The following is a 15,767-nucleotide window of genomic DNA, read 5'->3' as shown; positions in this document are numbered from 1 at the left end:
CAAAGGAATTACAGCATTTTAGAGGCAGCAGGGAGACAGTAAGGCCGTGGGGGCTTTACCACCCAGGAAGTCCCAGTGTGGCTTAGAGCTAGTGCAGAGGAGCATTGCCCCAACTTCACTGGGAGCTGTGGGGTACATGGGCAGGGAGGTGGAAGGCTGGGAAGGCAGGCGAGGAGCCATGCTGGGAGTCAAGCAAATGGTGGTTTTCTATCTGACAGGAAAATGCAAGCTAGATTAGAGAGGAAAAACATTCCAAAATCAAAGACAAGAGGTAAAACTCCTGCCTTGACCCAGGAGTAGCCTGAAGAGCAACAGACGCTGAGACATTCATATGATGTAAGTCCTGCTCTGCCTTGTTGTTTTTCAAAACTCCATTGCTTCTCTTCCTAGAATCATCCCTTCCCCCAAACACATCTACCCCAGCTTCTGAGACTTGAGATCCTGAGAGGTTATTTAAATTTCTGATCCTTTACCATCTGTATCCAATTTTCCACAAAGCTTGTCAGCAATTCCTCCTCAGTGGTGCCTTGGAATTCTCCCCCTCCATTTTCGTGTCCACAAATAGTTGCCCCCTGCGCCCATCCTTGTCATCTCACATTTGAGTTAGGCACCAGCTGGGCCCACCCTCCCATACCAACATACCCTTCAGAGGCTGGTACCATGCTGCACATACTAGGTGCCTTAAAATGGCCTGCTAGTTGGTACCTGGAAAAACAAGCTATCTCTTACACTACCTCACCTCAATTAAGGCATGCAAACAAAATATTTACACAGTAAGAGCTAAACAATCTCCTGGAAATATTCCTATGCTAGAATACCATTCAGCAGTCAAAACATGAACCACAATATCACACACAAAAATACGGATGACTTGAAACAGTATTCAGTGAAAAGGGGGCCAAAAGATAATATACAATCCCCTTTTAATAAAAATAAAATAGGATTTGTAACATGTACTTTTTGGGAATATATAAAGATCCAGTAAAGGATTCAAAAAAGAAAAGAAGGAAGTGAGATCACTGAAAATGGTGGAATAGAGAACTCAAAGCTTTCATCCAGCTGTAAAAATCAACTAATAACCTAGAAAAAATCCTGTTTAAATCAACTTTTGCAAAACTCTGGAATCTAGTCAAGAATTTATAGAAAGATTAATAAAGAAAGAGGCTGTCACACTTACTGTGATACTTATTGCTGTCACCCTGCAGTAAGAGAATGCTGTTGCACACCTCATCCTGCACTCCCTAGATCGATGGTATCCATGAAGATGGTAATTCATGTTCCCAGTGCAGGTTGTTAGTGCAGAGTGAGCAAAACAAAACCTTATTCTCAAATAACTGCGGTTATATTTGTTTGTTTGTTTGTTTTTTTACCTGTCTAGCAGTTCCCAGAAGGACCGGTGTAAGGGCTGGCTTTTATTTTGCCCAACTCAGAGCAGAAAGAATACCTGAAGAAAGAATACCTAAAAGCTTTACAAATTTGGTGAGACATCAGTTTACACATTCAAGGTGCTCAACAAACTCCAAGCAGAATAAAATCAAAGAGATCCACAAGGAAACACATTATAGTGAAACTGTTGAAAGACAAAGACGAAGAAAGAATCTTGAAAGCAGCAAGAGAGAAGCATCTTATCACATACAAGGAATCCTTAATGATATTAACAGAGATTTCTCTTCAGAAACTGTGGATGCTAGAAAGCAATGGGATGACATATTTAAAGTATTGAAAGAGAGGGGGGAAACCCTGTCAATCAAGAATTCTGTATCCAACAAAACTATCCTTCAAAAATGAATGAGAAATTAAGACACTCACAGATAAATAAAAGCTAAGGGAGTCTGTCCCAGTAGACATGCCCTGTGCAGAATGCTAAAGGAAAGCCTTCAGGCTGAAATGAAAGAACACTAGACAGTGACTCAAAGCCATACAAAGAAAGAACAGTGGTACATGCACAGGTACCTAGATAAATATAAAAGTATTATTGTGTTTTTTTCATTTATAACTCCTCTTTTTTATTTAAAAGACAAATGTATAAACGAATTATAAATCTTTGTTAATGGACACACTGCATATAATTTGTAATATGGGACAATAACAACAGGATAGGGGAGGCAGAGTTATAAAGGATCCGTGCCTTCATATGCTACTGAAACTATGTTGGTTTTAATTCAAGTTTGATAGTTTTTAAGATGCTAATTGTAATCCAAAGGGTAACCACTAAGATAAAGAAACTAAAATATATACAGAAAAAGAAACAAGAAAAGAATAAAAATGGTACAATAGGGGGAAAAAATCAATCATAAGAAAGGCAGTAATGGAGAATCAGAGGAACAAAAAAGATTTGACATACAGAAAACAAAGAGCAAAATGGCAGAGGTCCTTTCTCATCCACAATTATTTTAAATTCAAATGGATTAAGCTCTCCAATTAAAAAGTAGAATGGATTAAAAATAAAGCAAAATCCAACAAAATACTGTTACAGGAGACTCACTTTAGAACCAAATATGCAAATAGGTTGAAAGTGAAGGGATGGAAAAAGATATTCCAATCAAATAGTAACCAGACCTAGGGTGGCTAACCCTAATATCAGACAAGATAGAATTTAAATCAAAAGCTGTTACAAGATACAAATAAAGGCTTTACATGTTTATTTGTTTTTTTAAGATTTTATTTATTTATTTGACAGAGAGAGACACAGCGAGAGAGGGAACACAAGCAGGGGGAGTGGGAGAGGGAGAAGCAGGCTTCCTGCTGAGCGGGGAGCCTGAAGCAGGGCTCAATCCCAGGACCCTGGGATCATGAACTGAGCAGAAGGCAGACGCCCAACGACTGAGCCACCCAGGTGCCTGAAGTCTTTACATGTTGATAAAACAATCAACTGAGAAGATATAACCATTATAAACACACCTAACAATAAAGTTCCAAAATATATGAAGTTAAAACTCACAGAACTAATGGTAGAAATAGCTGGAGATTTCGATATCCTATTTTCAATAACAGATTTAACAAATATACAGAAGATCAAAAAGGAAGCAGAGGACTTGAAAAACACTAATCACCAACTAGACCTACCTGATGTATACAGAAAAGTCCACCAAACAACAACAGAATATACATTCTTCTCAAGTGCACATGGAACATTCTCCAGGATAGACTATGTATTATGTGACAAACTCTCAATAAATTTGAAAAGATTGATATCATACAAAATACCTTATTTGACCATGATGGAATGAAGCTAGAAATCAGTAACAGAAGAAAAACTAGAAAATTTACAATATAAAAAACTTAACCTACACAACCTTAGACAAAAATGGATCAAAAAGAAATCAAAAATGATATTAGAAAATACATTGATATGAAGGAAAATTAAAACACAACACATCAAAACTTATGGCATGCAGCAAAAGCAGTACTCAGAGGGAAATTTATAAAACTGTAAATGTTTGTATTTAAAAAAAGATCCCAAATCAGTAACTCAGTTTTATACCTAAATAACTGAGACAAAAAAGAACATGTTAACTCTGTTTTATACCTAAATAACTGAGAAAAAGGACATGCTAAACCCAAAGCTAGCAGAGGAAGGAAATAATAAATAATAGAGCAGAGATAAATGAGACAGAGAACAGAAAAACAAAAGGATCAACAAAATGAAGGCTTGGTTCTTTGAAAAAAAAAATGTCAATGAAACTGATAAACATTTAGCTCAATGGACCAAAAGATACCAAAGAAAGAAGACTTAATTAAAATCAGAAATAGAAGTGATGACATTACTACAGACCTTACAGAAATAAAAGGGATTATAAGAGAATATTATGAACAACTGCATACCAATTAGATAACCTATATGGAATGAACAAATTTCTAGAAGCACACAAACTATGAATGACTCAAGAATCAATAGAAAATCTGAAAAGAAGTATAACAGATCAAAAGATTGAATCAGCAATCAAAAACCTTCCAACAAAAAGCTCAGGACCAGATGGCTTCACTGATGAATTCCCCCAAATACTTAAAGAAGAATTAACACTAGTCCTTCTCAAACTCTTCCAGAAAATAAAAGAGGAAGCTACACTTTGTAATTCATTCTATTTGGCCAACTATAAGTATAATGATACCAAAGTCAGACAAAGATATCAGAAGAAAACTATAGGCCTGTACCCCTTATGAATATAGATGAAATAATCCTCCATGAAATGCTAGCAAATAAATTTCAGCAACATCTTAAAAAGATTATGCATCATGACTAAAGAGGATTTATCCCAGGAATGCAAGGATGGTTAAAAATATGAAAATCAATGTAATACACCATAATGATAGAATGAAGGGGGGAAGACACACATCTAATTTGATGCAGAAAAAGCATTTGAAAAATCCAATTCTCTTATATGATAAAAATAGTCAATAAATTTAGACTAAAAGGAAACTTGCCCAACATGATAAAGGGCATTTATGAAAAATGCACAGCTAACATCATACTCATGGTAATTAACTGAAAGCTTTTCTCCTAACATCAGGAACGAGTCAAGGATGCCTATTTTCACTACTTCTATTCAACACTGTACTGTAAGTTCTAGCCAGAGCAAATCAGCAAGAAAAAGAAATAAAAGGCACTGAAATTGAAAAGGAAGAAGTAAAATTATCTATTTGCAGATAACATGATCTTGTATATAAGAAATCCTAAGGAATCCACACAAAATAAACTATTAGAGCTTGTAAGCTAATTCAGTAAATTTTCAGGGTACATAATCAACACACAAAAATAAGTTGATTTCTATACACTATCAGTGAACAATTTGAGAAGGAAATTAAAATTCCATTTACAATGGCATCAGAAAGAAAAAAATACTTAGGAAAAATTTAACTAAGGAGGTTCAAGACTCATACACTGGAAACTACAAAACATTGCTGAAATGAAGAAAACCAAAGTAAATGAAAAGACATCTCATATTCATGGATTGGAAGACAACATTGTTAAAATGACATACTGCTGAAAGCAATCTGTAGATTCAATGCAATCTCTATGAAAATCCCAGTGGCCTCTTTTCCAAAAATGTAAAAATTTATCCTAAAATTAATATGGAATTACAAAGGATCTCAAATAACCAGAACAATCTTTTTTTAAAAAATGGAGTGGCTTTATATTTTTTTAATTTAAAAAAAAAATTTTTAATTAACATATACTGTATTATTTGTTTCAGAGGTAGAGGTAAGTGATTCATTAGTCTTACACAACATCTAGCTCTCACCATAACACATACCCTCCCCAATGTCCATCACCCCATTCCCCTCCCCTCCAGCAACCCTCAGTTTGTTTCCTAAGATTAGGAGTCTCTTATTACCCAGAACAATCTTGAAAAGGAAAAATAAAGTTGGAGGACTCATATTTTCCAAACTCAAAACTTACTAGGAAGCTGTAGTCATGAAAATAGTATATGATACTGGCATAAACAAAATGTTCCCCAAGTGGGAAAGCAATGCAATATCCCCAAACCTCTGGGTTTTCTGGGGCTGGTTTCTAATATAGAAATGAAAGCAAAATGTTTTGTGTTAAATGGTGCTGTAAACATCTAATCACAACGTTCAATTATATTAGGCTTCTTTAAAAAAAAAAACATTTAGGGGCGCCTGGGTGGCTCAGTTGGTTAAGTGTCTGACTCTTGATTTCAGCTCAGGTCATGATCTCAGGGTTGGAGATGGAGCCCCACTTGGGCTCTGGGCTCAGCAGGGGGTCTGCTGGAGATTCTCTCTCCCTCTCCCTCCCTTAACTCCCCACTCTCTCTTTATAAAATAAGTAAATAAATCTTTAAAAAAAATTTAAAAATAACATTTATTGGATTTACTTCTGGTGTAATTTATGGCGACTGTGGGAAAATTTTAGAAAATAGAGAAAAAATACTATGATCCTTCTATTCATAGATTGGTAAACATAATTAACATGGTGTGTTTTCTCTGGGAGGAAATATATCCATATGTTTATGCAGGTATAGTCCCTGTATGTATTATTTAGATAAATATTTTAAAGTTAATTAGACATGTGGGGTCCCATGGAATAATCACAGGGTACTCCACCCTGACCCTGCCCGCCATTGAGTGCTGCCATTGAGTGCCGCCCTTGAGTGCCGCCATAAAACCTGGACAGAATGCATGGAGTAGCTGTTTGAAGACTTTGCAAAGTAAACAGTAATAGGCAAATAGGGGAAGACCAGAATTCAAAGTACCACTGAAAAAGCAGTGAGGTTCCCATTTTTTCCCTCCCATATCCTGGACCCAAGGGCGTGCAAACCCGGCATTGGGCACCTGGGCACACAGAGAAAGCTCCAGGAGAGGCTCCCCTTCTCTGACTACAGAGCACTGTGAGAGGGTGGAGGGAAATCCTCTGTCATTTTCTTTCTTCTATTCTCTCGATCCCCGGCTCCCAGATAATTCCGTGGTGACAAAATGGGCAGTGGGAGCCTCAAGTACCTAAATTTCTGAGGGAGGGCAACTGTCTCTGATTGGAGGAGCTGTGATTCCCCAGAAAGTGGGGACCATCCCTGCTGCTCTTTTTCTCTGTGTCTTCTGCCACCTGGCCCCAGAGGCAGGCATAGTCGTGGAAGGTGTGCAGCAGAGCAGGGTAACTGAAACCCAGCTGCCTGGACAAAGGACCAAAAAGGGGAGTCTGGGAGTGGAAGACTGGGAAGACCAAAGAAAGAGAGAGCTCAGGAAAAAGATCCCATGACATTGTACCGTACTAATGTCAGATGTTAATCATACGGGAAACTGAGTTCAGGGTATACAGAAACTCCATATGATCTTGGTAATAATTCTGTAAATATAAAGCTGTTCTAAATTTTTCTTGCATTTTTTAAAAAGACTTTATTTATTTATTTGACAGAGAGAGACACAGCGAGAGAAGGAACACAAGCAGGGGGAGTGGGAGAGGGATAAGGAGGCTTCCTGCCAAGCAGGGAGCCTGATGTGGGGCTCGATCCCAGGACCCTGGGATCATGACCTGAGCCGAAGGCAGATGCTTAACGACTGAGCCACCCAGGTGTCCCCTAAATTTTTTTCTTTTAAAAAATGAAATATTTGCCTTAGCTCCTTCATTCTTATATTCATTCATGTTACTCACTGAAATATTTACTGAGCACCTACTATGCCCCAGGCACTGCTCTAGTCTCTGGAAATGCCGAGAGCAAACAAAACCCACTATGATTCTTGCCATCAAGGAGCTTACAGTGCAGTGGAAAATGAAACAAACTACAGTTTGAGAGAGGTTGTTAAGCCATAGAAAGAAGTCCATACTTTCAAAGTTAAAAATGTTCTTCTTGAGTCTTCACTATAGAAGAAAAATCTTTGAGAAGTTAAAGGCCTAAGCTGAAGACTATACAATCTGGCAATTTGATGACAAAGGAGCAGGCTATCCAAAGAGGGGCAAAAGGCTTGGCTCTGGAGCCAAATAAGGCCAATTCCTAGCAGGAGGCCCAGGCTTCTGGTCAGAGCAAGAACAATACCCTGAGTCTTGCTTACGCCAGAGGCCCAGGCTACCTGTTGGCTCTCTGTAAGCAGATCTGTGCTGGGGGACGAGGTGTGGCTAGGAAGGAAGCATGGTGTCCTGCTGGGTGCTGTCTCGGGGTGGCTGTGCAGGTAGGACAGGCTGTTCCCTAGTCACACAGGCATCCACACACCCACCTACCCTCCCATCTTCACATTCCACTCATTCATTCTCTGAAGGTGGACCTACTGCATGCCAGGAACAGGGGAGGCCCTCCAGTCATAACAGAAACAGATATGCCAGGTGACCCTGGGAGAAAACGTCCCAGGCAACAGGAAGAACATTCACCGAAGCCCACAAGCTAGAGAGAGCAGGAAAACTTCATGACATTTCAAGTGGTTAGTGAGGCTGGGGCATGGAGTGTGGTCCAAAGGACAGCAAGAGGGAGGCTCTCTGTGGCTCCTAGAAGGAGTTTAGATGTCTTCCTGATGGCCCGGGGACGCCAAGGGAGCATTTCAAGCTAAAGATGTGCATCATTGGGGCATGTGATCAGGATGTGGACTTTCACCAAAGCCATTTTGCCAGCAGATGCTGCTGTCATGCAGAGACCAGACGAGGCTGAGCCGCCCTGCCGTCGGGGAGTACAAGGCACAGTCCGAAGCGGAGGCGGGATCTGATACCGGCGCTGGAGGTAGGAAGCAGGGCAGCGGGAGGACTCTGGGGTGACCTCCAAGTTTCTGGCCCCGGGTGAGGAGGTGAGGTGCCAGGCCAGCGTAATGACGACAGGGAACAGTGTGTGTGCCCAGGATATGTTGGGACACTGCCAGGAGTTGAATGGGTGCTGGTGCCCTCGGGAGAACTGGGCGCTCTCAGCGTCCTGCACCGGTCCCCCACCCCGCAAATACTAGTCCTGCCTTTTACCCGCATTCCCCAGGCCTTCCTCCAAGTAAACGTCTTACTCAACAGGTAAACATCCTGATGTATTCAATGAGCATCCAAAAAGTTTAAAGTAAACATTCTTTATAAGTATAAAAATATGAAGAGCGTCCCAGACCCTTATAAATATAGCAATTTCTATGAGAATTTCTATAATTGCGGGATTCTATATTAAATATGCATATTCTGAAGGTCGTTGTCACTAAATAAACAGCACTCATTTTACATAAGCAAACACACTCACCAAGGTAAATATCCAACTGAAGTAAAAATGGAGCCAACACGGGTGTGTTTAAAATTAGCCAGTAATTTCAGAGGACAAAGCAGAAAGTTGGGTGGGATGGAAGGGCGGCATATGATTGGTCAGTTGATCTCCCAACACAAAATTACTTTGGGGTGGGGAGAAGGGGGGTAGGGCAGGGGTGGATTACACAAGCCCAATTGTCCTTAGATGGGAGATCTTCAACTGTGAATACATCTAATCCTCTACTCAGTTAATAGCTTTGTTGTAGAATGACTTCTAGTATTTTTAAAGTAGAAAAACACTGAGTCAAATATATGAGTCAACTCATAGTCAGCAATATGAATGTTAACTATATCATACATGGCTTCAAGGAGTCCAAAGAATCTATCACCCCTCCACTCTAAACTTAGAACACAGCTGGGATGCATTTGGACATTCGTCAGCATCCCTAAAGACTACATGTAAGCACATACCTTCCATTTTGAAATAAAATCATAATGGCCATAGCCAGTCAGTGTAAATCAGTTTTATTTTAAAAACTGAAGGTGATGTCAATTGACATTTTAATTTACAGAAATTTAAAATATCATGTCTCTCCCTCTAAGTCAACTCGTACCATCAATTCAACAACACAGGTGGGAAATCAGGGATTTGGGATTGACAGAGAACCATGTGACGTCACTCCACATTTGACTTAATGGGGTTAAATCACTGACCTAAGGTTTCACAATACAGCCAAAGGTATGGCAGAGACAGAAGTCAAGTTGCCTTTTCCCCAGACTATAATTTCTTTACTAAACAAATCTCCATCCCAAATAACTAAACAGGGAGGTAGAACATTTTAGAGGTAAAAATTGTAGAGAAATAAAACTACAGTCGTGAACTAATCTGGCTTTACTTTTCTCTTGATATGTTGTCTTCCCTTATTTGCCCTAGAAAATATTTTCATATGAAAATTATTGGGGTCTAAATATTTTAAGGGAAATAAGAAACTAAAATAATGAATTTTAATGATTATGCCATTAGGCCAAATGGAGCCTCCCATCCAAAAATAAAATTTGGTCAGAAGCATTTCATGTTGGGAAATGTCTATATAATTATCTCATTTGGGGGGTTGAGAGCAGATATTAAAAACCTATGTAGAAGCAGCCTCCCATCCCTACTTTGTCTCTGATACCAATTTTCCAATTTAGACAGTCTTGCCATTTACAAAGCACTCCTACAAGTGTCACTCAGCTCTCACAATGACTCGGGCGGGGTGCTGGTCCCATTTAACAGAAGAGGAAGCTGAGGCCCAGAAAGATTCATCACAGCTGATAAGTGACACCACACTCAAACCTGACTCTTCCAAGAACTCTCCTTTTCCTACAACATGATACCCATTAAATCTGCTTCAATTTTTTCTGAATTCCAGATAAGAAAAAGTAATTACCAACAAATTGTGGTTACTTATCTGCTGTTAGCTACTCTAATTCTTCCTGTTGCCAGAGCTTAGAACAAGAGCCTGTCATAGCTTCATTAGCAGAAAGCTTGCTATCTAATGCTCCAGAACTATTCCCAAAGGGTCCTTGGATGATGCAGCAAACACGTCCCTCATTCCACTGTTCAGCGTAATCTGCTTCCACTGGCTTTGAAGCCATTAGGATCACGAGCACCGCAGCTCTGTGTCCAGTGAATCAACAGATGCCATACAGGAGAAGGTGACATTGCTCACTTTCTGGCTGGGCTCAGAATCTACAGCATGAGCCAAAGGCCCTGCCAGCACTGTGCCCACCACCCACCCACCCCTATCACCCAGGCAGCCCTCCACCACCCTCCTGAGAACTGCGGCGCAGTTCTGCCCTCAAACTCCTCCAGCGACCCAAGTGTCTAAACACTTTTCCTTTTCTCTCCAGCACATTCTCCACCATACACTCCTAAGTACAGTCTGGGCCCTTGTTATTCAGTGTGGTCTCCTAACTAGCAGCCTCAGCATCATCCGCCCACTTGTTAGAGATGCAGTATCTGGGGCTCTGCCCTAGACTCAGGAATTAGAATTTACACTTTAACAAAATTCCCAGTGATTTATAGGAAATTAAAATTTGGGAAGCCCTACCCTAGGAAAAAGGGCAAAGCAAGTGAAGTTCCTCTTGTCTGCTTGCCCAACACCCCCGCCCTGGGGCTGTCTGGAGGTACCAGCTCTTTAGGCTCTCAGAAGGTGTTTGGCCAAGTTCAAACCCTCCAGCACGAGCCCACCTGCTACTCTCCTAGCATATCCAATTCAATTAATTTTGTGGTTTAGCAAAATGGCTTAGGCTACTTTAACTAAAATATCAATAACTAATAATACCTACAAATAGTAGGCTCTGGTGAAATGTTACTGAGAGAACGCAGTGGTAACAAGAAAATTTTAAAGCCAGAAAAATCTGGGTTTGTTTATCAGCTCTCTCAATGATCAGCTTTGAGAACCTTGGAAGCTTAAATAACTCTCTGAACTTCTGTTTCTGCAAAATGGAGATAATATCTGCCTCACAAAGGGATTAGACATAATGCAAAGTAGTTTTTGCACACCATGCATAGCTCTCTCTTCCTTCTGAATGAATGAACCATAATGTCGCAGTTAACTGAATTTCAAAATAGTGTTGATGCAAATAAATATCTAGTTGGTATTGCTCCAGCCAGTGTGAGCACAGGGACACATTTTGAAGTGGGTCAGCATTTCTCACGACTCATAAAATCTCATCTGCCCATCATCTTCAGCCTCGTTATGCTGGAAGTCACTCACCGCACACCTCCCACTTGGTAACTTCTCCTGCACTAACTTAGACTTTGGAATCTTCTGACCAAAAGCTCTTCTTCCTATCTCCTTGAAGGAAGTGTTTAATCATCAAATTAAAAGGCCAAAAATATTAGCTGGGGGAGAAGTATGTTGTGATGTTTAGGTTGCAGTAGTTTCGTTTTTAGCACTTAAAATATCATTTCAGCATTATCACCAATGTACAAGTAATGAAAACTAGAATTGTTTTTATTCAATATAACTGGTAAAAGTACGCTTTACCTGATTTTTAAATTGCCAGTTTGCTTATTGACTATGCTTGAAAGAAATTAATTTGAAAACTCTAAATGAAAATAATTTTTAGGGGCGCCTGAGTGGCTCAGTCGGTATGCAGCTCAGGTCATGATCCCAGTGTCCTGGGATCGAGCCCCGCATCGGGCACCCATTCAGTGGGGAGTCTGCTTCTTCCTCTCCCTCTGCTGCTCCCCCAGCTTGTGCTCTCTCTCTCAAATAAATAAATAAAATCTTAAAAAAAAAAAAAACTTAAAAAAAAAAGAAAATATTTTTTAAGGATAATCTTTAAATCAGCCTGAAACTAATAATGTTTCATTAATTTGTTAGGATATTAAAAAAGCACAAAATATAAATGGAAAAAAAGTGGTTCATTTAACTAAAATAAAACTTAACATTTTTGCCCAACAATAAACACCATAAACCAAGTTAAAAGACAACCCACCACCTGAGAGATTTCCCAACACATATAACCAACAAAGAAAGTCAATAAGAAAAAGACAAACAAATCAATTGTGAATGTAAGCAAATAATATGAACACACAATTCCCAGAAGAGCAAACATGAAAAGATTTGAAACCTCACTAAATAATCAGGGGAAGTGCAAATTCACCACCAAAGCAGCTACCACATTACAGGGCTGTGATGGCCAAAAATGTCAGTGTGTGCCATGACCAACTACCCGGAAAGGAAACCGCACCACAGAAGCCCCCATGTCCTGCCAGTAAGCATATTTAGTAAGCTCACGTGAGCACTTTGGAAAGCAATCTGGCATCATCCAGTAGCTGGAGAACGGGCACCGGGAACAACACAGGCCAGCCTTAGCCACCCGAGAGTATGTGTGGGATTGCTGAGAAGGAGCACTGTCAGGGAGCTTGCTGGAAAGGGAATACTCCAGCCCCAGCCTTCCTGGGAGTGCGTTTTAAGAAGCCCTCCAGCAGATTCTGAGGCACGCTCACATTCAGAACCATTGCCCCAGAGAAACTCTCACACATTACTTTTCACCTATTTCAATAGGACACTATTGTCAGAATACTAGGGACGTGGTTCTTGATACATCTTCTATGAAGGTGGTCTGACACATCTTGGCTTTACTAGGACAGAGTGTCACTGATAGTTCAGGGACAGTGTGCAGACCATCCAGATTGCCTCAAAGGTACACATTTGCCCAAAGAGATACGTACAGGATGTACATATAAATATAAATTAAAACAGTATAAACAGTTGCCAACAGAACAATACATACAACGGTACATTATACCGCAGCTAAAATAAATGAAATATACATGAATCAGCAGGGATAAATCCTGAAAATATAATGCTGACTGAGAAAAAGCAAGTTGCAGAATGACACCTATAATAGGACACCATTTAACATTAAGTTAAAATCTCACAAAAAATCTACAGTATTTTTGGTGATATACATACACATTTGTACGAAAACGTCAGGGATGTATATCTGGAAAGTACATCTGCTGATCTTATGATAATGGTTATCTGTGGGCATAAGAAATAGGAGGGATGGGGTGGAGGAGTACAAACAGAACATTAACTGTAAGATTTCATTATTTTTTTTAAAGATTTCATTTATTTATTTTTGTGAGACAGAGAGAGAGCACGCGTAAGCAAGCATGAGCGGGGTGGGGGGAGGAGGGGCAGAGGGAGAAGCTGACTCCCCACTGAGCAGAGAGCCCGACGCAGGACTCGATCCCAGGACCCTGGGATCATGACCTGAGCTGAAGGCAGACACCCAATTGACTGAGCCACCCAGGCGCCCCAGTAAGATTTTTTTTTTTTTTTAAAAGCTGTCAAATAGGGTAAAGGGTTAATATTTGTTAAATCTGAGTTGGAGTAAAAGATATTGCTTATATTATTCTGTGTACTCTTGTGCATATTTAGAGTATTTCATAATACTAATTTTAAAGTTTGAAGTTCACTGTACTTGTGAATACTAGAAAATCTTATTTCTGTACAAAAAGAAATCTTTTAAAGCCTCAAGGGGTAGGGCTTTTAAAAACTGAATCTTTGTGACATCTAGTGGTAGCAGAAAGTTACAAAACACAATCAGAAACAAACTTGATTCAATGTACTACTAATCTCTGAATTCTTGGTTTAATTAAGCTTTCACACAATTTTAAAAGTTTGTGCTTTTGTTTTGATTTGTGTTCTCAGGGGTCCACACTTGAATATTTTTTTCACACTTGAATATTTTTAATGACACTTTGGAACATGACACTATAGTGGACATGTTAGTTATGTGGCTCAGACTCTGGTCTCTTGAAAAATGTATCAATTATGTCACTTCTAGTGTCTTCCAAACAAGGGTCCCCACCCTGCCACCACACTCTGGGTCAGTGAGGCCAGCAGAAAGGAGCTCCAAGCTACACACCCAGCTGGCCAGGCGCCCGTCCCTAGAACACACCTGCACCTCTGCCTGATGACCCCAGCCGTCAATGGCGCCACCAAGTTTCCAGATCCAGGCTCTTCCTACGCCCCCCACACCCATCCAATCAGCTTCCAAGTCCCCCTCTGGAATGTGCTCCACCCATCATTAATCTTCCCGACATCCCCTACTAAACTGTGAATGATTTAGAGCAGAACCATTGCTCACACTCGTGTTCCCCGTCAGAACCTAGTACAGTTCTTGGCACATAGTAGATACATAATAAATGTTCACAGAATGATTTTCCACAGCCACAACCCAGGCTCAGACCTTCATTACCTTAGCCCTAGACTAGGACAAGAGCATCCTAAGCCTAAAGCATCCTAAATCCCATCAATTAAATCATCTTAAGACCTCTCTTTGTGACAGAACGCCACTTCCTCTCCCCTGTTCCCAGCAAAGCTGTTCCACACACAGATCTCATTTCCATTCCCGTCGTCAGCAGACATGGTCGAGACTTCTGAGCTTGGGATTTAACGTGCTTCATGACCCAGTCCAGACGGACTTTCCCGAACCTCCCTCTCACTGTATCCCTGCCCAGACCTACTCTTCTTTAAGCTTCCTGCAGGCATCCCCATCTTCATTGATCTGCTCCCATTTGCCCTCCCCACCCACCATCAATTCTATACCTTTGCTCTTTTGTGGGTGCATTTTGTTCTGAGTCTTTCACTTCCATGAAGCTCTAAGTGACTTCTATGTAAAAAGTGAATAGCACTACCTACTAAACTTCCATCCTTATTTACCCTCTTGCCTGTAACCTTGTTCACCACCTACAAGAGTGATTCTCAAAGGCATTGACCACCTCTCAGTCTGGGTTGTGCTCTCAGAAACTAGCTAAGTCCTCAGAGGGAAGCCAGCTCAGAGGGATTTGTTGAAATGAGAAGAATTAGGTAAAGGGTGAATGGCCATTGAATGCAGTTGGGATAAGCCCTTATAATCTTTAGTCTGGAGGTAGCTGGCGTATGATTCTGAATAGTGTGTTATATAAGATGATCTCTTATATTTTGACAAGTTAGTGGAGACAGTAACACCAGCAAAGTGACTAGCTAAGAAACCCACTACCTGTGGCTTTGGAACATGAGAGAAAAGGGAGCAAATACCAGGCTCCCTGTATTGGGCTCGAAGTATGATAACCACAGAAGGGTCAAGGATGACTCCCACACTATAGATTGGGCACTTGGACAATAATGAAGATACCTATCATACTAAAGAACTGAGGAGGGGGAAAAGCTTCTAAAAAAATAAAATCAGGTGCCTGGATGGCTCAGTCAGTTGAGCGTCCGACTCTTGATTTTGGCTCAGATCATGATTTCAGGGTTGTGGGATTGAGCCCCACGTCAGGCTCTGTGCTGAGCATGGGGCCTGCTTGGGAATCTCTTTCTGCCCCTCCCTCTGCTTGAGCGTGCTCTCTCTCTCAAAAATAAATAAATGAATAAATACATAAGTAAAAATAAAGTCAACTCTATTTTAGACATGGCTATTTTCCAATGCTCTTAGTATACCCAAATACATTCAGCAGTTATGTCAAACAGCCCTGGGCCACAAAGCCAGCTCCAAGACTCATTAGCAAACAACTCTGAACAGTTCCTTTCTGAAACTTCGTTTCTCCACACATTCAAACCCAGGC

The sequence above is a fragment of the Halichoerus grypus genome, chromosome 7, assembly GCF_964656455.1.
Source record: "Halichoerus grypus chromosome 7, mHalGry1.hap1.1, whole genome shotgun sequence".
NCBI classification, from domain to species: Eukaryota; Metazoa; Chordata; class Mammalia; order Carnivora; family Phocidae; genus Halichoerus; species Halichoerus grypus.
This window is presented reverse-complemented; position numbering follows the sequence as displayed.